The following is a 22,328-nucleotide window of genomic DNA, read 5'->3' as shown; positions in this document are numbered from 1 at the left end:
GCGGCATCCCCAGCCCACTCCTACAAGGGCTTCCTGGCAGTCTTGGAAATGCGGATTGTGTAACGCCAGCTGCAGGGCAGAGCACGTGCGGGTTTGCACCCCTGAACCCGCAGAGGAGTGGAGGAGGCCAAGTTGACAGAGTGAGGTAGGGAGGGAGGAAGAGGTTACCAGAGGGTGAAAAGGCTGTGCATCCAAGGCCAATGTATGAGTCCTTTTTTGTGCCCCCGGGCCTGGCTGGTTAAGTAACAAAAGGTCCCTACTGAGACCAGAGGCCAGCATTTGTCTCACCTCTCGCCGGCTCAGAAATCCCTAATGGCTGACTCCACCTGGCTGGGAGTTAAAAATAGTTTATTAGTAATGATAGCTGACATACAATAAGCAAATACAGGGTGCCAGGCCCTTTCCTAAGCACCTTAAAAAAACTTACCTGCCTTATTCCTCCCAACAGCCCCATGAGGTAGGTGCCACCACTGTGCCCATTTCTTAGAGGAGGAAGGTGAGGGGTTCAGAGATGGTTCCCTCCCAGGACACACAGTGAGTCTGACCTCAAAGCCCCCATTCTGAACCACTAGACTTATTTTATTGTTACTAATAAATTCTTATCAACAATATTTTTAAAATATAGGAAGTTAGAAATTAGAGAAATTAATAACCTGTGTTCCTACCATCAGTTTATTTTTCTAAAATTAGGTTTTCAGACCAGCAAGAGATCCTTGGTAGCCTCCTCTAGGATACTGATGCCCAGAGAGGAGAAGGGACTTGCTTGAGGCCACACAGCCTGACAATGCCAGGACCGGGTTGCAAAACAGGTCCTGGGATGGTTACTTGGGTACGTCCTGGGTTCTCTGATGCTGCCTCAGCCTTTCAGCCTAGGCCCCTGGAGACCCTGCCCCCTCCCCCTCTGCATTGTTACCTCCCCTTTCCTTCTCTGCTTCCTTTGCTTTAGCCCAGGCTAGTGAACACACATTCTTCCTGCTGCTGCCTTTGCTTAGGCTGTCCCCACCTCTGGGAATGCCCTTCATGGAATCTCTAATGTCTAAATTGTCAAAAGTTCAGAAATAACAGAAGTAAGACCGCTGAATCACCAAAGTAGTAATTAGTAAAAATTTATTGTGCACACACCAAAAAGACAGAACCCGGAGCACTCAAACCAAAACGATGGAATGAGGGTCAGGGATATATTATTATAAAGCAGCTTACATAGGGAGAAAGCAGTGACGGTTTATTCTTTACAGTGGTTGGTTATAGTATTAGAATTTTCTTAAATAACAGGGAATTGATTATTAGTTACCTCATATCAACCTTGGGAAGCAGTTAAGGTTTTGCTTATGATTTTTAGGGACATAAGCAAGAAATGACCCAGGTCAAGTTAGTCTTGCAAAATAAATTAAGCTTTGTTTGTATGACTAAACTGGTCTCATCTGCTCAGGGAATTTTTAAGGCTGGTCTCCATTTGTTTTTGATTTAACAAAATATTACCTACCCCTTAGGGTCTAGCTCATCTGTCCCCTCCAAGAACACTCCCCTGATTTCTCCCCTGCCCCCAACTAAAATTTGTTTCTTTCTCCCTTGGGATCCCATAGCTGGGATCCTACTACCTTCTACTCCCATGATGGCGTTTGGAAAGTTCTGCAGCACGCATCTTTCTTGTCCTCTTGGGTGCAGTTGTTCTGGCAGGATCACGAGTGTTCCCCAAGACTCCTCTTCCACCTGCCTGGTGAAGCCCCAGGACAGACAAAGAGGTCCATGGGGGATGGGGTGGTTTCTGAAGTAAGGATAAGCTCAGGATTTCTGAACCCTGCTACCCCAAACTCCCTTCATTGAGCTGCAGCTGATCAAAGAGAGAATGGCTCAGTGTGGTACCGAATGTTATAATTACATGTTTGTTTTTGTTTATAACCCAAAGGATTCCCACCAGAAAATCAGAGAGACTTGGGTCCAAATCCCATTTCTACCACTTGGTAGCTGTGTGGCCATGGGCCAGTTACCTAAACTCTGAGCCTCAGCTTCTGGTAATAGTACCTGCTTCAGAAGGCAGTGGTGAGATTTAGATAAAATAAAGCACAGGGCCCAGCATGTGGTAAGCACTCAGTAAGTACCAGCTATTATGAAGAGTGAGCACCACTTTGAATTACTGGAGAATTATTAACTCATTATTAAATGGCTCATACTGACTCTGCTTAGAGGTGGGTCAAGAGAGTTCGGGCCAAGGAGAGGTAAACATTTTTTTTCTTTTAATTTATTATTATTATTTTTTAAAGATTCTGTACTTTAATTTATTTTTTATTTATTTATTTTTGGCTGCATTGGGTCTTCGTTGCTGCGCACGAGCTTTCTCTAGTTGGGGCGAGCAGGGGCTACTCTGTTGCGGTGCGTGGGCTTCTCATTGCGGTGGCTTCTCTTGTTGCGGAGCACGGGCTCTAGGCGCGCGGGCTTCAGTAGTTGTGGCACGTGGGCTCAGTAGTTGTGGCTCGCAGGCTCTAGAGCGCAGGCTCAGTAGTTGTGGTGCAGGGGCTTAGTTGCTCCGCGGCATGTGGGATCTTCCCAGACCAGGGCTCGAACCTGTGTCCCCTGCATTGGCAGGCGGATTCTTAACCACTGCGCCACCAGGGAAGCCCTCTTTTAGTTTTTATAGGAGTATAGTTGATTTACAATTTTTTTTTTTTTGAGATAAATATTTTTTGTACTCAGAAAGGCCGGTGAGAGTTTCTTCAACTCCAAACCATCCATTGCCTTTACAATGAGATAGAATTGCCTTTCTATTTTTTAGCTTTTTAAAAATTTATGAACTTCTAGTTCTGTGAGGATCTGCGCACCTGGAATGAATGTGTGAATGCGGTTTGTTCAGTTGTACGTGATTATGAAACAATGATAGGAGAAAAAAACTTGCTCTTAGAGATGACCTTGGTTTGCAGTGTGTGTTGGTTCAGGCCTATCTTGGGTGCAAGAGGTTCCATGCAAAAGTTATCTGGGTTTGGAGGGAAGGAAAGCAAGAGTGTTTTATCCTAGTACTCTGGTGAACTGCTAAGAGTGAAAATCAACTTTCCTGTGTCGTGTTCTTTTCCAGCTCCTGGTTATTCTGATGACTAGATCAATTATTACAATGATGAGTGTTCAAAAGAAGAGGGCCAGGAATGCCCCCCTCAAAGCTGTGTTTGGAATATGCTGGGAAGCTAGTTATGCAAGTTGAAAAAAAGTTTTTTATTTTAAAATTTCTCCTAAATTGATTCTTTGTTGGAATACATTAGGATCCCATTTGATAATTTAAGGACTGTTGAGTTTAGATATTTTAAGACATAAGGTTTTGTAGGTTTCACAGTTCTATGGAATTTAGCAGACTTTAGGACTTTTCTTTATTTCTGTGACCCTGTAGGGATATAAACACTTATTGTACTATCCGTTACAGTGACCTTTAGCCACATGTGGCTATTTAAATTAAAATTAATTCAAATTAAATAAAATTAAAAATTCTGTTCTTCAGTCACACTAGCCACATTTCAAGTGCTCATGTGCCATGTGGCCAGCAGCTACCGTATTAGGCAGAGCAAATAGAGAACATTTCTGTCTTCACAGAAAGTCCTATGGGATAGCACTGTTTATATCTATAAGGCCATGGGAAAGCCACTTGATTATGGGGTTAAGTTCCCTTCTTTCTGGCAAGTCATCTGCAGGCCAAGAAATGGAGTGTGCAGAGGATGTTTTACTGTCAAGAATGAGGATGTTAATAGATCCCCTTAGCCTCATTTTGGCTGAATGGCTCACTGGCTTTTAACACTGCCGGATTCAAAGGATGGGAGAGAGGGTGGAATCAGATGAAATGTCTCTGGGCAGTGCATCTCCTGGCTGCATGTTAGAACCTAGAGAAGGTTAAAAAATACCTATGCCTGGACTCGGCCCCAGGGCAGCTGAATCTGAATCTCCGAGGGTGGTCCCTGGAATCCCAGGAATCTGTATTTTTTTTAAAGCTCCCTGGGGGATTCTGTTGTGCAGACCGGGTTGAGAACCACTGCCTTCAAGAGAACAACTGCCTTCTAGACTGTTCCCTTAAAAAAAAAAAAAAATTCCTGAGCACTGGAAGAAAATGTTTCAAGGTAGATTTGGTGAGTGGCTAAAAATGCTCCTGATTAACTACAGTAATAAGGGTTGGAGTCGAGTGGGCTCACTTCCTGTAGAAGTGGTCTCCACTGAGGGCAGCTTTCCCCCTAGGGAGCATTTGGCAGCATCTGGAGACATTTTTGCTTGTCACAACTTGGGGGCCTCTCTCCAGTGGACAGATGCCGGGGATACTGCTAATTACCCTCACAATGCATAGGAAATGCATAGGAAAGCCCCTCACAACAAAGAATTAATCCGGCCCCAAAGACATAATTTTTGCAAACCAAAGTCCTCCCTGACCTTGGATGTAGTTGCCTCTTCAGAAGAGGTCAAGGGGGCTTCCCTGGTGGCGCAGTGGTTAAGAATCCGCCTGCCAATGCAGGGGACACGGGTTCGAGCCCTGGTCTGGGAAGATCCCACATGCCGTGGAGCAACTAAGCCTGTGCGCCACAGCTACAGAGCCCGTGTGCCACAACTGCTGAAGCCCGCGTGCCTAGAGCCCGGGCTCCACAGCAAGAGAAGCCACCGCAATGAGAAGCCGCACACCGCAAGGAAGAGTAGCCCCCGCTCTCTGCAGCTAGAGAAGGCCAGCGCGCAGCAACGAAGACCCAACGCAGCCATAAATAAATAAATGAATGAATGAATGAATGAATGAATGAATGAAAGAAAGTTAGAGATCAAGATATCCTCCTAAACGGAACCCTCAGAAACCCTCTTGATCGTATTTCAGGTTTTTCAATCCCAGAAGCTGTGTAGGGTGTTGCTGCCCGTGGTTGGATGCCTTTGGGGCTGTACCAGGGAAGCTGCTGATTCAGGGAAGCTGTAGCTCCTGCTGAAGGTGTGGGCAGGTTCTTACTTACACTGCTGCAGGTTGAGATCCTCTTCTTGTGAAGTAATTACCCAAAGTGACAGCAGCCTTTCTCCTAGGTGGTTTAAGCTGTGGCTTTTGGCTATTGGTATTGGGTATTTGATCTGTGATATACCCAGAATAGGATTCAAGCTTGGACTTCCCTGGCGGTCCAGTGGTTAAGACTCTGCACTTCCACTGCAGGGGGCGCGGGTTCTATCCCTGGTCGGGGAAGTTCCACATGCTGCGTGGTACAGCAACCCCCCCCCCCCAACCCCGCCAAAAAAAAAAAAAAAGATTATATGGAACAGGATTCAAGCCTTATATGTGATAAAGTTTGGGAACTGAGCTATGGGTTACACTCTGGGAATATAAAGATAGCAGGCATCTGAACAGACCTGGGCACGGTGGCAGTGCAGGGTGATGGAGGTGTGGTGTTTCTGAACACAAGTTCGTGTGCCCGACACAGAGAAAGGCCAAACAAACCAAAACGTCAGAGTTTGGAGCAGAGAAAGTTTATTGCAGGGCCAAGCAAGGAGAACAGGTGACTCATGCTCAAAAACCCCAAACTCCCTGATGGTTTTGGGGGAGACCGTTTTAAAGTCAAATCTGGGGTGCGGGCTGCAGGTTGTGAGTTTCTTCTGATTGGTTGGTGGTGAGGTAACAGGGTGGTGCTCCAGGAATCTTGCGCTCATCCTGAAGTTACCATCCTCCACCTGGGTGGGGGACTTAGTTTCTGCAGAAGAGGTCAAAGATACTGTGATGTATACTCCCTGAGGAGGAACCAGGACCCTGCCCCAAGGCTGCACTATTCTGACGGCTCCTCTGTTTCTGCATTCCCTCTCTTCCCTGATTAGCAACTGTTTGAATCTTCCCTTTGGAACTCAGGGAAGGTCAAGGAGGCTGAACGAAGCCTACAAACAAGAAATGGAGGGCACAGAAGGGCTTTTGTGCCTAGGACGGCGCCATAGGGTCCTGCTCGGTTTCAGTGTCAGGGCTTTCTAGCTCCGCCTAGGAAGGCAGGCCAGCTCTTCCCGGCTGTGCTGTGAGCAGTCCCCCTGCATCATCTCATTTTGTCCCCACACCGAGGCTCTAAGAGGTTCAGTGACTTGCCAAGGTCACACACGGATCAGTGACAGAGCAGAGAATTGAACCCAGGTTATGGAACTGCGCAGCTGAACCCTCCGAGGAGCATTTACAGATGGGGTAATGTTTTCATAGCCAAGACTTGAAGGATGAGCCGGAGCTCACCAGGCAGGGGCGTGCTAGGGAGAGGGGAGCATTTGTGCCAAAGCTGTGCGGGTGTGAAGGAGCGTAAGGCATCGGGATTGCAGATCATTCAGGGAAAGGTGGGGCGGGGGCCTTCCATGTCATGCTGAGGGCCACTGTGAGCCACCAGTGGAGTAGGGGCAGAGGAGAGAAGAGCTGTGTGCCATTGGGCACCTGGCTTAACCTCTCTGGGTCTCACCTTCCCATCTGAACTGGAGCCTCTAAAGCTACACTGCTCTGATGAGGAATGTTCATTTTCTTGGTGGCAGTAATGAACAAAGTGAAGGAATGGCCTGCAGTGGCGCTGCTGGGGCCACCCTGCTGATTCATGGCTTTCATGCTTTCACTTGGTATTTATACCAAGTGCCCACCAAGTGTTACCGAGTCCAAGCTAGCTCTGCTCGCCGCACAAGAGGCCAGTGAATCGGAGACGAGGTGTTGAGGCAAGGAAGAAGACTTTATTCGGAAAGCTGGCTGACCGAGAAGATGGCAGACTAGCGTCTCTGATAAACCAACTTATCTGGATTTGGATGCCAGTTTCTTTTATAGAATCAGAGAGGGGGAGGTGGTGAGGAAGTAAAGTAATAAGGCAGAATAGAGAGGGAGAGGCGGAGAGGAAGTAAAGTAAAAGGGCCGTCGGTCTTGCAGAACATCTCCTGGAATGACCAGCCTCGGTGAGGGGATGTGTTAGTTTCTTTTTTTCTTGCAGCCGTTCACAGGTGGGCAGGGTTCCCTGAGGCAGGCCATTAGGTATGAGTATAATAACAAAAACAAGGAAAAGCAAAGGTTAAAGTCAAAGAAGCAGATCCAACGTGGGGTCCCATTTAGCTCTTCCCTGTCACACAAGGGCAAGGCACGTGTATGCTAAAGTACCATGGCAGATGCAGAGATGTAGTAAGACTTGTCTTCGAGGAGCTTGCAGCCTAGTGGAGGGTACAGCCAGTGTTTTCGTGAGTATTATGGTAAAAGATGCAGGTCATAAATACTTGTAGGTATGGAGAATGAAGCCGAGGTTGCTAATGGCTGGGGGACTGAAGCAGATAACTCTTAGTTCTGCCAGAAAGATTTGTTAGGGGATGGGGATAGATAGAGGGTATCGTCCAGGTCGACAGAAAATGGGGCAGTGGAGAAAAACACAAAGCCAGTTCAGGTACAGTCACCAGAGGGTCAGATTATCAGCCTATCTAGTAACAGATTCCCCATAGTTTCCAGGTTTTAGCGGGGAAGCAGACGTTATAACAGGAAAATATTCATTAATGGACTTGCCACTTACAAACTTGGGTCCCACCCCATCGTGCCTCCCTCTCTTTTCAACACTGGTGTCCAGCCACGCTCCAGGAGCATCTACCTCTTGGTCATCGTCTCTCCCAGGTCGTAAGGACATTTTACAAATACAAGACAAACCTTAGAGAGAGAAACATGGGATTTCATGAACTCACCGCAGAAGCCGCTTGACTGTGGAGGCAGTAATAGATGGGGTCTGGCAATGTGACACCTGTTAGTTGATGATGAGAGGGCGGGACTTGAAAATCAAAGGATTGAGAGGCCCGGGGCAAAGCAGTAAAGCATTTTTGCAAAAAACGTCCCCTGTGTAATAGCGCTGTGACAACCAAATGTTAACTGTAAGGACTTACCATACTCTAAGGCAATTTACATGCGGTTTATTCTTTGTTCTAAGAATTAGCACAGGATGGCAGTTATAACTTAAATTTTGTTCCATATTTGCTATTGATCTTAGGATAGACAGATTTTGATTTTTGTTTACTTATTTGGATAAAGTTCTAAACAAAACTGTGTTCTAACTATGAAATTTTGAGCGTGGCATCACCTTTTTCTGATGCTGATTTCCCTGGGTTACAGAGATCTCTGGGGAAGAGATTCTGGCTAGAGAAGGTAGGGACCAGCTCATGAAGGGCTCTGAATGCTGAACCTCATGCTGGGAGCCAGAGATCTTGTCCTGGTAGAACCTGCCAGCTGTTTATAACAGGGCTCCTTTTTGTCTCACACTGGCTTTGTCCCTGCAGTTAGAAAATACTGTAGACCAGCTTCCCTCCTTTAGAAATGACAAAGCCCTCTTTAATCTCCTTGCTTTTCTTTTGAGTTCGGAGCACAGATTCGAGCAATGGGAGAGTGTTTTGGGGCCCTGAGGTTCTATTTCAGGCCTTCTGCTATTGCACACCCATATAGAGGGCTATTTTAATTCCTTTCAGTCATGTGGAAAATAGTCACTTATGTGATGCTCTTTCTAGCACTTTACCTTTGAGAGCTGATCTCAGCCAATGACAGTGCATGTGTTCGCATTAATTCATAGAGCAGTGTTCGAATTAAAGCTTGTTCTGGGCTCCCTGAGAGCCTGAAGACTTTGTGGTCCTTGGAGGTAAAGGGTCAAGTGGCTTTTGGCTCCTCTTTTATCCAGTGGAAGACTGGCTTGTATTTCTGTAGGGTTTTCTTGCTTTAAGCATGATTTCAAGCAGGTGGTTATTTCAGACTAATCACCACAGCCTACATCTTGATCCCAGAGGCTGATGCTTTGAAGGTGCTGGGCTAGTTCAGGATACGTTGTGCGTGTTTCATTGCCTTGCTTCTTGGCCAATACGATTTTTTTAGAAGATATGCCACTGGGTACATAAGCCACCTGCCTTCCAGCTGAGCCCCTGATTGATCTGCCTGCCTCTCTCTCCTCGGGCTGTGTCCCTTCTCCTCAGGATTGGGTAGCAGGGTTTTCTGGTTCTCTGATTCTCTGTCTACAGGACCAGCCTGCTAGGCTGAGCTTCCTTGCCCACAGTGCTGCCCCAGGTGGCAGAAGCAGGGGATGGGGCTGTGGGCTTGGCTGGCTCTCGAGCAAAAACCCCCATGGGGAATGAGCTGCTAGTGATTTGGTACACAGCAGGACGGAGTGAATCTTCTTATCAGTACCTTTCCCAGAACCATGAAGGAGATACACTTTCTGTGGCTATTGAGCATGTGAAATGTGGCTAGCGCAGCTGAGGAGCTGAATTTTACATTTTATTTAGTTTTGATCATTTTACATTTAAACAGTCACCATGTGGCTAGTGGCTACTGTATTGGACAATGTAGGATCGACCATTGTACTTGAGTTTATATTGTATTTTTTAAAATATTTTATTTTATTTACTTGTTTTTTATTTTTTATTTTTTTTTTTAGAGAGAATGTTTTGCTTATCTCTTTTAAATTTTATTTATTATTTTTTATTTATGGCTGTGTTGGGTCTTTGTTTCTGTGTGAGGGCTTTCTCTAGTTGTGGCAAGCGGGGGCCACTCTTCATCACGGTGCGCGGGCCTCTCACTATCGCGGCCTCTCTTGTTGCGGAGCACAGGCTCCAGACGCACAGGCTCAGTATAATTGTGGCTCACGGGCCCAGCCGCTCCGCGGCATGTGGGATCTTCCGGGACCAGGGCTCGAACCCGTGTCCCCTGCATTGGCAGGCGGATTCTCAACCACTGCGCCACCAGGGAAGCCCCTGTTTTTATTTTTGGCTCCATCGGGTCTTAGTTGTGGCACGCGAGCTCTCTTTGTGGCTTGCAGGCTCTTCACTGTGGTGCGTGGGCTTCTCTCTAGTTGTGTAGTGCAGGTTTTCTCTTCTCTAGTTGTGGCGCGTGGGCTCTGTAGTTTGTGGCGCATGGGCTCAGTAGTTGTGGCGCATGGGCTTAGTTGCCGTGTGGCACTTGGGATCTTAGTTACCCGACCGGGGATTGAACCCGCGTCCCCTGCATTGCCGGACGGATTCTTTACCACTGGACCACCAAGGGAGTCCCTATATTGTATTTTTTAATTAAATAGGGAAAACCTTGAACATGCACATGGTAGCAATTCAAAAAGTACAAAAGGATATCAGTGAAAAGTCTCCCTCATTTCTGCCTCTAGCCTCTCAGTTTCCTTCCCAGCCCCAGTCACGATTACCATCTGTATCCATCCTGAAACATTTTACACACATATAAGCATAACATGCGTATTTCTCTCTCTCTCTCTCAATGCAAGAGATGTTATTCTACCCATTCTCTTCTGTTCCTTGCATTTTTAGTTAACAGTGTACCTTGGAGGTCATTACCCGTAGAGACAAATATGCCTCATTATTTTAATGGCTTATAGTTAATTTTATTTGTATTTAATGGCTATACATTATACTTCTTTATAAAGTTGTACCATCATTTACTTAACATATCCCCTATGAGTGGGCATGTGAGTTCCAATTTTTTTTGCCATGATAAGTAATACTATAACAAATAACCCTTCACAAACATGTTCTCAAACATGTTCAGGTCTGAACACAAATAAGTTCCTAGAAATTAGATTATTAGATCAAAGGTATGTGTACTGTACATTGCTGGAGATTTTGCCAAAATGCCATCTGCAGGGTTTGTTGATGGGAGTATAAATCTGTACCTTGCGTGAGGGCATCTATTTTCCCACGGCCCCAGCAGCACAGTCTGTTATTACACTTTTTGTTCTTTGCCAATACAATAAACAAAGATCACCATCACCTTGTAGGTTTAATTTGCGTTTCTCTTGTAAGTGAGCTTGAGCATCTTTTTATATGTCAAGGAGTCATTTGTATTTCCTTTCTGTTACATGATCTACTCAGATCATTCGCCCGTTTTTCTACTGGATTTTGTTGTTGTTTTTATTGATTTGTAGGAACCCTTTATTAGTCTGTCGTCTCTGATATGTATTGACACATTGTAACCTTGTCCATGATATCCTTTTTTTTAATATTTATTTTATTTACTATTCATTTTATTTATTAATTTGGTTGTGCCGGGTCTTAGTTGTGGCAGGCAGGCTCCTTAGTTGCGGCTCGCCGGCTCCTTTAGTTGCGGCACGTGTGCTCCTTAGTGGAGGCCAGCAGGCTCCTTAGTTGCAGCTCACGGGCTCCTCAGTTGTGGCACACAAACTCTTAGTTTCGGCATGCATGTGGGATCTAGTTCCCTGATCAGGGATCGAACCTGGGCCCCTGGCATTGGGAGCATGGAGTCTTAGCCACTGCGCCACCGGGGAAGTCCCATGATATCCCTTTCCATGTGGACATTTAAAAACATTTTTATGCAGTCAGCTTATTAATCTTTATGTTATGGCCCCTAGGTTTTAAATCTTAACTTAGAAAGGCTTTCCCTGTGAAGATGTTTTCAAACAGAGTTCTCATGTTTTCTTCTAGAACTTTCATGGTGTTATTTTTTTTTTTAATTTTTGAATTTTATTTATTTTTTTATACAGCAGGTTCTTAGTCATCCATTTTATACACATCAGTGTACACATGTCAATCCCAACCGCCCAATTCATCACACCACCCCCCCCACCCCCCCGCCGCTTTCTCCCCTTGGTGTCCATACATTTGTTCTCTACATCTGTGTCTCAACTTCTGCCCTGCAAACCAGTTCATTTGTACCATTTTTCTAGGCTCCACATACATGCGTTAATATACGATATTTGTTTTTCTCTTTTGACTTACTTCACTCTGTATGACAGTCTCTAGATCCATCCATGTCTCAGCAAATGACCCAATTTCGTTCCTTTTTATGGCTGAGTAATATTCCATTGTATATATGTACCACATCTTCTTTATCCATTCGTCTGTCGATGGGCATTTAGGTTGCTTCCATGACCTGGCTATTGTAAATAGTGCTGCAATGAACATTGGGGTGCATGTGTCTTTTTGAATTACGGTTTTCTCTGGGTATATGCCCAGTAGTGGGATTGCTGGGTCATATGGTAATTCTATTTTTAGTTTTTTAAGGAACCTCCATACTGTTCTCTATAGTGGCTGTATCAATTTACATTCCCACCAACAGTGCAAGAGGATTCCCTTTTCTCCACACCCTCTCCAGCATTTGTTGTTTGTAGATTTTCTGATGATGCCCATTCTAACTGGTATGAGGTGATACCTCATTGTAGTTTTGATTTGCATTTCTCTAATAATGAGTGATGCTGAGCAGCTTTTCATGTGCTTCTTGGCCATCTGTATGTCTTCTTTGGAGAAATGTCTATTTAGGACTTCTGCCCATTTTTGGATTGGGTTGTTTGTTTTTTTAATATTGAGCTGCATGAGCTGTTTATATATTTTGGAGATTAATCCTTTGTCCGTTGATTCGTTTGCAGATATTTTCTCCCATTCTGAGGGTTGTCTTTTCGTCTTGTTTATGGTTTCCTTTGCTGTGCAAAAGCTTTTAAGTTTCATTAAGTCCCATTTGTTTATATTTGTTTTTATTTCCATTACTCTAGGAGGTGGATCAAAAAACATCTTGCTATGATTTATGTCAAAGAGTGTTCTTCCTATGGTTTCCTCTAAGACTTTTATAGTGTCCAGTCTTACATTTAGGTCTCTAATCCATTTTGAGTTTATTTTTGTGTATGGTGTTAGGGAGTGTTCTAATTTCATTCTTTTACATGTAGCTGTCCAGTTTTCCCAGCACCACTTATTGAAGAGACTGTCTTTTCTCCACTGTATATCCTTGCCTCCTTTGCCATAGATTAGTTGACCATAGGTGCATGGGTTTATCTCTGGACTTTCTCTCTTGTTCCATTGATCTATGTTTCTGTTTTTGTGCCAGTACCATATTGTCTTGATTACTGTAGCTTTGTAGTATAGTCTGAAGTCAGGGAGTCTGATTCCTCCAGCTCCGTTTTTTTCTCTCAAGACTGCTTTGGCTATTCAGGGTCTTTTGTATTTCTATACAAATTTTAAGATTTTTTGTTCTAGTTCCGTAAAAAATGCCATTGGTAATTTGATAGGGATTGCACTGAATCTGTAGATTGCTTTGAGTAGTATAGTCATTTTTACAGTATTGATTCTTCCAATCCAAGAACATGGTATATCTCTCCATCTCTTGGTATCATCTTTAATTTCTTTCATCAGTGTCTTATAGTTTTCTGAATACAGGTCTTTTGTCTCCCTAGGTAGGTTTATTCCTAGGTATTTTATTTTTTTTGTTGCAATGGTAAATGGGAGTGTTTCCTTAATTTCTCTTTCAGATTTCTCATCATTAGTGTGTAGGAATGCAAGAGATTTCTGTGCATTAATTTTGTATCCTGCAACTTTACCAAATTCATTGATTAGATCTAATAGTTTTCTGGTGGCACCTTTAGGATTCTCTATGTATAATATCATGTCATTTGCAAACAGTGACAGTTTTACTTCTTCTTTTCCAATTTGTGTTTCTTTTATTTCTTTTTCTTCTCTGATTGCCGTGGCTAGGACTTCCAAAACTATGTTGAATAATAGTGGTGAGAGTGGACATCCTTGTCTCGTTCCTGATCTTAGAGGAAATGCTTTCAGTTTTTCACCATTGAGAATGATGTTTGCTGTGGGTTTGTCATATATGGCCTTTATTATGTTGACGTAGGTTCCCTCTATGCCCACTTTCTGGAGAGTTTTTATCATAAATGGTTGTTGAATTTTGTCAAAAGCTTTTTCTGCATCTATTGAGATGATCATATGGATTTTATTCTTCAATTTGTTAATATGGTGTATCACATTGATTGATTTGCGTATATTGAAGAATCCTTGCATCCCTGGGGTAAATCCCACTTGATCATGGTGTATGATCCTTTTAATGTGTTGTTGGATTCTGTTTGCTAGTATTTTGTTGAGGATTTTTGCATCTATATTCATCAGGGATATTGGTCTGTAATTTTCTTTTTTTGTAGTATCTTTGTTTGCTTTTGGTATCAGGGTGATGGTGGCCTCATAGAATGAGTTTGGGAGTGTTCCTTCCTCTGCAATTTTTTGGAAGAGTTTGAGAAGGATGGGTGTTAGCTCTTCTCTAAATGTTTGATAGAATTCACCTGTGAAGCCATCTGGTCCTGGACTTTTGTTTGTTGGAAGATTTTTAATCAGAGTTTCAATTTCATTACTTGTGATTGGTCTGTTCATATTTTCTATTTCTTCCTGGTTCAGTCTTGGAGGGTTATACCTTTCTAAGAATTTGTCCATTTCTTCCAGGTTGTCCATTTTGTTGGCATGGAGTTGCTTGTAGTAGTCTCTTAGGATGCTTTGTATTTCTGCGGTGTCTGTTGTAACTTCTCCTTTTTCATTTCTAATTTTATTGATTTGAGTCCTCTCCCTCTTTTTCTTGATGAGTCTGGCTAATGGTTTATCAATTTTGTTTATCTTCTCAAAGAACCAGCTTTTAGTTTTATTGATCTTTGCTCTTGTTTTCTTTGTTTCTATTTCATTTATTTCTTCTCTGATCTTTATGATTTCTTTCCTTCTGCTAACTTTGGGTTTTGTTTGTTCTTCTTTCTCTAGTTCCTTTAGGTGTAAGGTTAGATTGTTTATTTGAGATTTTTCTTGTTTCTTGAGGTAGGCTTGTATAGCTATAAACTTCCCTCTTAGAACTGCTTTTGCTGCATCCCATAGGTTTTGGATGGTCGTGTTTTCATTGTCATTTGTCTCTAGGTATTTTTTGATTTCCTCTTTGATTTCTTCAGTGATCTCTTGGTTATTTAGTAATGTACTGTTTAGCCTCCATGTGTTTGTCTTTTTTACTTTTTTTTCCTGTAATTGATTTCTAATCTCATAACATTGTGGTCAGAAAAGATGATTGATATGATTTCAATTTTCTTAAATTTACTGAGGCTTGATTTGTGACCCAAGATGTGCTCTATCCTGGAGAATGTTCCGTCGCACTTGAGAAGAAAGTGTAATCTGCTGTTTTTAGATGGAATGTCCTATAAATATCAATTAAATCTGTCTGGTCTATTGTGTCATTTAAAGCTTCTGTGTCCTTATTTATTTTCATTTTGGATGATCTGTCCATTGGTGTAAGTGAGGTGTTAAAGTCCCGCACTATTACTGTGTTACTGTCGATTTCCTCTTTTATAGCTGTTGGCAGTTGCCTTATATATTGAGGTGCTCCTATGTTGGGTGCATATATATTTATAATTGTTATATGTTGTTCTTGGATTGATCGCTTGATCATTATGTAGTGTCCTTCCTTGTCTCTTGTAACATTCTTTATTTTAAAGTCTATTTTATCTGATATGAGTATTGCTATTCCAGCTTTCTTTTGATTTCCATTTGCATGGAATATCTTTTTTCATCCCTTCACTTTCAGTCTGTATGTGTCCCTAGGTCTGAAGTGGGTCTCTTGTAGACAGCATATATATGGGTCTTGTTTTTGTGTCCATTCAGCGAGCTTGTGTCTTTTGGTTGGAGCATTTAATCCATTCACATTTAAGGTAATTATCAATATGTATGTTCCTATGACCATTTTCTTAATTGTTTTGGGTTTGTTTTTGTAGGTCCTTTTCTTCTCTTGTGTTTCCCACGTAGAGAAGTTCCTTTAGCATTTGTTGTAGAGCTGGTTTGGTGGTGCTGAATTCTCTTAGCTTTTGCTTGTCTGTAAAGCTTTTGATTTCTCCATCGAATCTGAATGAGATCCTTGCCGGGTAGAGTAATCTTGGTTGTAGGTTCTTCCCTTTCATCACTTTAAGTATATCATGCCACTCCCTTCTGGCTTGTAGAGTTTCTGCTGAGAAATCAGCGGTTAACCTTATGGGAGTTCCCTTGTATGTTATTTGTCGTTTTTCCCTTGCTGCTTTCAGTAATTTTTCTTTGTCTTTAATATTTGCCAGTTTGATTACTGTGTGTCTCAGCGTGTTTCTCCTTAGGTTTATCCTGTATGGGACTCGCTGCGCTTCCTGGACTTGGGTGGCTGTTTCCTTTCCCATGTTAGGGAAGTTTTTGCCTATAATCTCTTCAAATATTTTCTGTGGTCCTTTCTCTCTCTCTTCTCCTTCTGGGACCCCTATAATGTGAATGTTGTTACATTTAATGTTGTCCCTGAGGTCTTTTAGGCTGTCTTCATTTCTTTTCATTCTTTTTTCTTTGTTGTGTTCCGCAGCAGTGAATTCCACCATTCTGTGTTCCAGGTCACTTATCCGTTCTTCTGCCTCAGTTATGCTTCTATTAATTCCTTCTAGTGTAGTTTTCATTTCAGTTATTGTATTGTTCATCTCTGTTTGTTTGTTCTTTAATTCTTCTAGGTCTTTGTTAAACATTTCTTGCATCTTCTCCATCTTTGCCTCCATTCTTTTTCTGAGGTCCTGGACCATCTTCACTATCGTTATTCTGAATTCTTTTTCTGGAAGGTTCCCTATCTCCACTTCATTTAGTTGTTTTTCTGGGGTTTTATCTTGTTCTTTCATCTGGTACATAGCCCTCTGCCTTTTCATCTTGTCTATCTTTCTGTGAATGTGGTTTTTGTTCCACAGGCTGCAGGATTGTAGTTCTTCTTGCTTCTGCTGTCTGCTCTCTGGTGGATGAGGCTATCTTGGTGTTATTTTTTTATGTTTAATTCCTTGACCCCTCTGAAATAATTCAGGGGTTTTGTGGATTTACCTTCAATCACCCATCTACCCGTCTTCTCATTTTTCTGCTGCAGTGCCTTTGCCAGCATCTCTGCTCTGTCCAGCCCAGTTTTTGAGCTTTGTGGTCCCCTCTCTCTAGCCACTCTAGTAGAAATATTGTATTCATTTGCCCATTGGTTGCCACCTTCCTCTCATTCCTTTCTGAGTATAACTTTAGGTAACCCTAACCCCAGATGGAGAAGGGGAGTTTTAATCTTTATTTGAAGGTCTTAGTTAAGTTTGAAGCCTTCAGAACCTCCTCTCACCCAAGCATGCCTGTTTCCCTTATTGCCTTTCTCGTTCCTGCAGCCCAGGAATCACCAGCTCAGTCCCATGCTTTATCCTCATCACAGATTCCTTCTCTGACCTTCACACCCTCCTGGCCAAGCTCTTTATCTCACTTGCCCTGCCTACCCTTTGCGCAGGTTGTTTAATTAGGGGAGGTGACCTGAACCGGAGGGAACTTTAAAGCCACAGGATATTTGCAATTCTCCTGTGCCAAGGAGGAGATGTTCCCCCTTGCTGGTTGGTTGTTAGCACTTCATTCATATTCTCTAATATGATTTAATGCTTTGTCATTTTCTTTCCTTTGATTCCAGAGTCTCATTTTCAGCTTCTGCCAGAGCCAGTAGCAGTTGGGAAAGAAGGCTGTGCTCTTCAAAGAGTGAGTATGGATTTTTAACACCATATATTACAGGGGGGGAAAAACAGGCAGCCCTTTAATGAGAGTGGGGCTACTCTGTAAGCTCCCTGGCACCCTTCTGCAGGCCAGCCTATTTGGGGGCAGAGGTGTTCTCTGTTTCAGTAGGTCTGGTGGGGAGGGGATTGGACACCTGAAGATTTTTAAAGCACAAGATATATATCCAAAAGCCCTCCCTTCTCAAAGACTGTGCCTGGAGCAGGGCTCTGAGTTTGAAGGGAGTCGAGAAGACCTGGGCCCGTGGGGACCAGGATGCTTTCCTGGGGAGTGTGACACTTGAATCAGCCCCAAAGGCAGAGAGGAGTTCATCAGGCAGGCGGGACAGGGAGTGCTCCTCACGAAGGGGACAGTGTGAGAAAGATGAAGTGTGAGGCTGTGCGGGGCTTTCTTGGGGGTAGGAGTTGGATATTTGGGGTGCAGGCGGAGGTGGGGGCCAGGAAGTTGAGTCGAGATCATACGGAGTGCTCAGAGTTCACACTAGACCAGAGCCCCCAGTCCTTGGCGTGAGCTGAGAAGATTCCTCTGGCAGCTGGTGGTGGAAGGACTGAATGGGGTGTGAAAGAGCAGTCTTCACAGAAATGGGAGCAAGGAGAGATGAGGACCTGGATGCAGTGTGGTGGCTGAGGGAGCTGTGGTCTGACTCCTACAAAGTCTCACACCTGGTGGAAATGTTTCTTCCCCCATGACATTCCTAGTAAATGTTAAGCCAAAGGAATTGGTTGCAAGAGGCTTTCGGGGGTGTAGACCCCCTAAAACTGTGCTGTCCAGTGCAGCAGCTCCTATTCATATGTGACTCTCAAGCATTTACAATGTGATGGATGTGACTGAAGGACTGAACTTTGAATTTTATCTAATTAATTTAAATTTAAATAGCCACCTATAAACAGTGCAGTTTGTCTAGACTCAGACAAGTTGGCTCCAGCACTGGCACCTCCCTGCCGTTGCCTGACAGGAGTGTTGAGCAAGGAGGAAGAGTGAAAGATGCATCGGAGTCTGGGAGGCCAGACTGATGGGGATACTGTTGGCAGAAATCGACAAGTCAGGAGCAAGGGGAGAGATGTACCTAAGACCTTGTAGGACAGGACTTTTGGGTCATGGAGATAGTCAAGCAGGCTTCTGGAAAAGTCTGGAAGAAGGTCCTGGCCAGGTATGTTGATTTTCGCGTTTCCTGTAGGAGGGAGTGGCAGAGGGTGTAGATATGGTGAGCTCTTCCAGGAAGACAATGAAGAGCACATCACGGGACTGTTCAAGGGGGCAGGTAAGGAGAGCATCATGGGACTATCAGGGGAGAGCGGGAGCAGAGAATTTTAGGAACCAGGCTATGCATGCTCAGAGCCATGGCTTGTCTGAACAGCAGGGGTGTCTGAGCTGCCAAGTACAGAGGAGGAATGGGCTCAGCCAGAGTGAGGGGGAGACAAGGCCAGGAGGGCAGAGGTGAGCACCTTATGGCAGCAATCCTAGGGTCGTGCCACACTTTCAGTGATGACTGGGCAGGCTTAACTACTTCCTTGGAACTTTCAGTGTGATTTTCCTTCACGATGGAGAAGATTACTGTGACGAGGCGTTAGAACTGCTCATTTCTCAAATTACTCTGTCTCATCGATCCTGGGGCTTCCATACAAGAGAATCTTAGTATCTTTTTTAACTGTTGGTCATTAGTGATAGTTTTGAGGAATCGGTTTATCTTTCCAAGAACCTAGTTTCAGGGCTTCCCTGGTGGCACAGTGGTTAAGAATCCGCCTGCCAATGCAGGGGACACGGGTTTGAGCCCTGGTCCGAGAAGATCGCACATGCCACGGAGCAGCTAAGCCCGTGCGCCACAACTACTGAGCCTGCGCTCTAGAGCCCGCGAGCCACAACTACTGAGCCCACGTGCCACAACTACTGAAGCCTGCGCGCCTTGAGCCCATCCTCCGCAACAAGAGAAGCCACTGCAGTGAGAAGCCCACGCACCGCAAGGAAGAGTAGCCCCCACTCGCCTCAACTAGAGAAAGCACGCACGCAGCAAGGAAGACCCAACGCAGCCAAAACTAAATAAATAAAATAAATTAATTAATTTAAAAAATTTATTAAAAAAAAAAAGAACCTAGTTTCAGAAATCAGTGTTGGGTAGATGCAACAATGTTTAACAGCTGGGATTTTATACTCAGATTTCAAGAACTTAGTGCTTTTTCCAGGTGGAAAACACTGTGGAAAGAATTTTTATATTGTAGAATTAAAGAAAAAAATTATGAGCAGCACTGGTTAGTTTTTTGTTGTTGTTGTTTTTTGGTCTTTTTTGGGTGTGTCAGTTCTTAGTAGCGGCACATGGGCTCTTCGTTGTGGTGTGCGGGTTTCTCTCTAGTTGTGGCGTGCGGGTTTTCTCTTCTTTAGTCGTGGCGCGCGGGTTCCAGAGCGTGTGGGCTCTAGCAGGCTCTCTAGTTGAGGCCCGCAGGGCTTAGTTGCCTGCATTGTAAGGCGGATTCTTTACCACTGGACCACCAGGGAAGTCCCAGCACTGGTTAGTTTTTCAAAGACACCAGCAACAATAAGGTAACAAGTTGTTAACTTGTAAAGTTAGCATGTTACTTCCTCTTAAAATAGTTCTGGAGAAGTGCAAAGAATGTCTATGGGAACACTGAACTGGGAACACTGAACTCCTGTGCCTTTTGTGTAATTGATGCACAATAAATATCTGCTTAGCAAGTGCTGAGAGAAGGCAAAGGTAGCATGAGCCAGGCACACCTACAGGATTGGATTGAAATGCAGCTCATGCCATGTACCAGTCAGGTGACCTTGGGGGCATTTGTTAACAACTTCTGTAAGCTTCAGTTTCTCCATCTTTAAAATGTGAGAAATGCTTCTTACTCCCAGTGTTGTGCAGGATAAAATGAGAGGATGTATGTGAACCACCTGCATGGGGCCTGGCATACAGCAGTCATCCAATACATGGAGGCTGTCGCTCTTCTATCTTTGGCTATGGTGGTAGTGGCCATGGTCATTATTGTTGTTGCTATAGTTATTAAAATAATCATTATTTTGAAGAGACCAGGACTTTAGTTTGTCAAAATTGATGGCATATGAGTAGATGTCCAGGGGAAGGCAAGATTCTATAAAAGTGTTTTACATTCTATTTATTCTTGGAATTTTGCTTTATACCTTAAGATTAAAGTATCAGAACTCAGGATGACGGGTTTTAAAAGTCAGTGAGAACATTAAAAGACAATTGTGATACGTTATGCCTGACCTCTAACCCCCGACTAAACTTGGGAACATGAGTCCAATGTTTATCTGGATCTACTGATTAATTTTTGTCCCTGCGCTCAGAGATAAAGGCCCTGAATGCACAGCTTGGATGTTAACAGGGGAAGGCCACGTGGCAGGCTCCGGTCTCGGGGTGAGAGCGTGTTACCCTCCCTGGTACCATAAAGGCCAGCTCTCCTTCCTGATGTCCCCTCGTGTTAGACTGTGCCGCAAAGCTGCTGAAATCACTGTCATTAACACTGGGCTGTCTCACGTGACACACCAGATACGTAAAACGAGTTCATTTTTCTTTTTCAGTCTATTCAGCCATTATCGAACACCAAAACATTATCAAACGTTACCACGCACCAGATATTTCCCAGATACTGTTTTAGGTTTTGGGAAAAATGTAACAGGGAACGAGATTCTCGTGGGGAGCCAGCCAGATCCTACTCTTCAGTTGTCTGGCATAATTTCAGAAATGTTTTGAGTCACCAGAGTAGGAAAAGGCGGACGAGATGTTTTGGACGAATGTTCTCATTAATAGATGAGGAAACCAAGGTCTCCCAGCCGGTGCGTGGAAGAGCCAGCGGAGCGCCCCACCCCCGTCCATCACACACATCTGCCCCAGTGGCAGCCATTCATCTGTCACCACCATGATGTTCACCAGATCCGTGTATCACCTATTAGCATTTTTCTTGAACTCATTTCCTTCTTTTAACTTAGATTAATGTGCATCACTACCGTAAACTGAAAATATCCATAAAAATCAACACAAACAACGTTATTAAATAGCTAGATACTGTTGCCTGCGGGAGGCTCAAGGGTTAGAAAGCTATTTAATAACCACACTGAGAGTTTCTCTTTGACCTAAGCAGGGTGGGAAAAGAACTGCAAAGAGATGACTTTCTCAGTATGAATGTGAGTGTTACCTGATGCTGTGTAGCCCTGAGTGTTCTCCTGCGCCCTGAAGTCATCTTGCAAACATCAGTTGTTTGGGCCCTGTGCTTAGGGAAGCTCCACGCTCTACCCCTTAGTTGATGTTCAGTCATTGGTGATTCTGGGTTCACAAGGCTTCAGTTTTTCTGTGTCCAGCTTCCGCCTTAGGTACATAGAACATCCTATAAACAAACCCCAGCAGGGTAGGGCAGCTGCCTTTTCAAAGGCTGGGGCAAGTCCTTTGTAAAACGAAGGATGTTGCAGAGGTAGGAATAATGGTCAGCTCTTTATAGAAAACTCAGAAAACATTAGTGTCTTGACTCAGGGCCTGTCTGTATTTGATGTCATCAGGGAAAGTGTGCAGGATTCTTTGTAACAAGTCCAAGCCTTGCTAAATTGATGATGTTCTGCAAAAGCTCCTTATTAAAGACTTTATTCTGCCGTTAAGTGGAGGATGGAGCCCGATAAAACCTTCCCCCAAACTGACTGTGACATCCCTAGCAGGCATTGATGAAGCCATGAGGTTTCTTTTTGATGATCATGACTTCATGTTGGGGCTCCCATCTCCAGTGTCAGAGTCTGTGACATATATGGCTTTGGGCATAAAATGTTCTCATTCCTAGTCTAAAAGAACATCATGCAATTAACTTCCTGCAGCTCAGGAATCAGAATTCATGGTGACCCTCAGCAGTTTTTAAGGCCTTTATGTGATGTGGAAAAGTCCTCTTGAATCTGACCTTTCCCATCTTCATCAGCTCTTGTGACCCACACTATTCACATAGATTCGTAAAATTCCCTTCACTCTGTGATTAACTTGCTTACCCCTTGGCGGTGGGGCCTTTGTAGCACCGTAAATTGTACCCAGCATTAAATAGGTGACTCCTCTGGGG

General features: G+C 43.9%; 1 protein-coding gene across 8 annotated transcripts in view; it reads left to right on the top strand.

Moving 5' to 3' along the window:
- The window catches only part of ABHD6 (abhydrolase domain containing 6, acylglycerol lipase), a 60,172-nt gene that overhangs the window by 8,290 nt on the left and 29,554 nt on the right, over window positions 1-22,328 (top strand). For 6 of the 8 annotated variants that reach the window (XM_068558815.1, XM_068558818.1, XM_068558814.1 and 3 more), the window contains one exon: window positions 17,177-17,241. The gene's annotated coding sequence lies outside the window, so the exon portion shown is untranslated. Of the gene's footprint in view, window positions 1-515; window positions 535-810; window positions 830-17,176; window positions 17,242-22,328 lie in introns of those variants that run through there. The other 2 variants (XM_068558820.1, XM_068558817.1) reach the window with 2 other exon arrangements.

The sequence above is a fragment of the Eschrichtius robustus genome, chromosome 12, assembly GCF_028021215.1.
Source record: "Eschrichtius robustus isolate mEscRob2 chromosome 12, mEscRob2.pri, whole genome shotgun sequence".
In the NCBI taxonomy this organism is placed as follows: Eukaryota; Metazoa; Chordata; class Mammalia; order Artiodactyla; family Eschrichtiidae; genus Eschrichtius; species Eschrichtius robustus.
The sequence above is the reverse complement of the archived record's forward strand: the minus strand, read 5'-3'. Positions and strand labels throughout refer to the sequence as shown.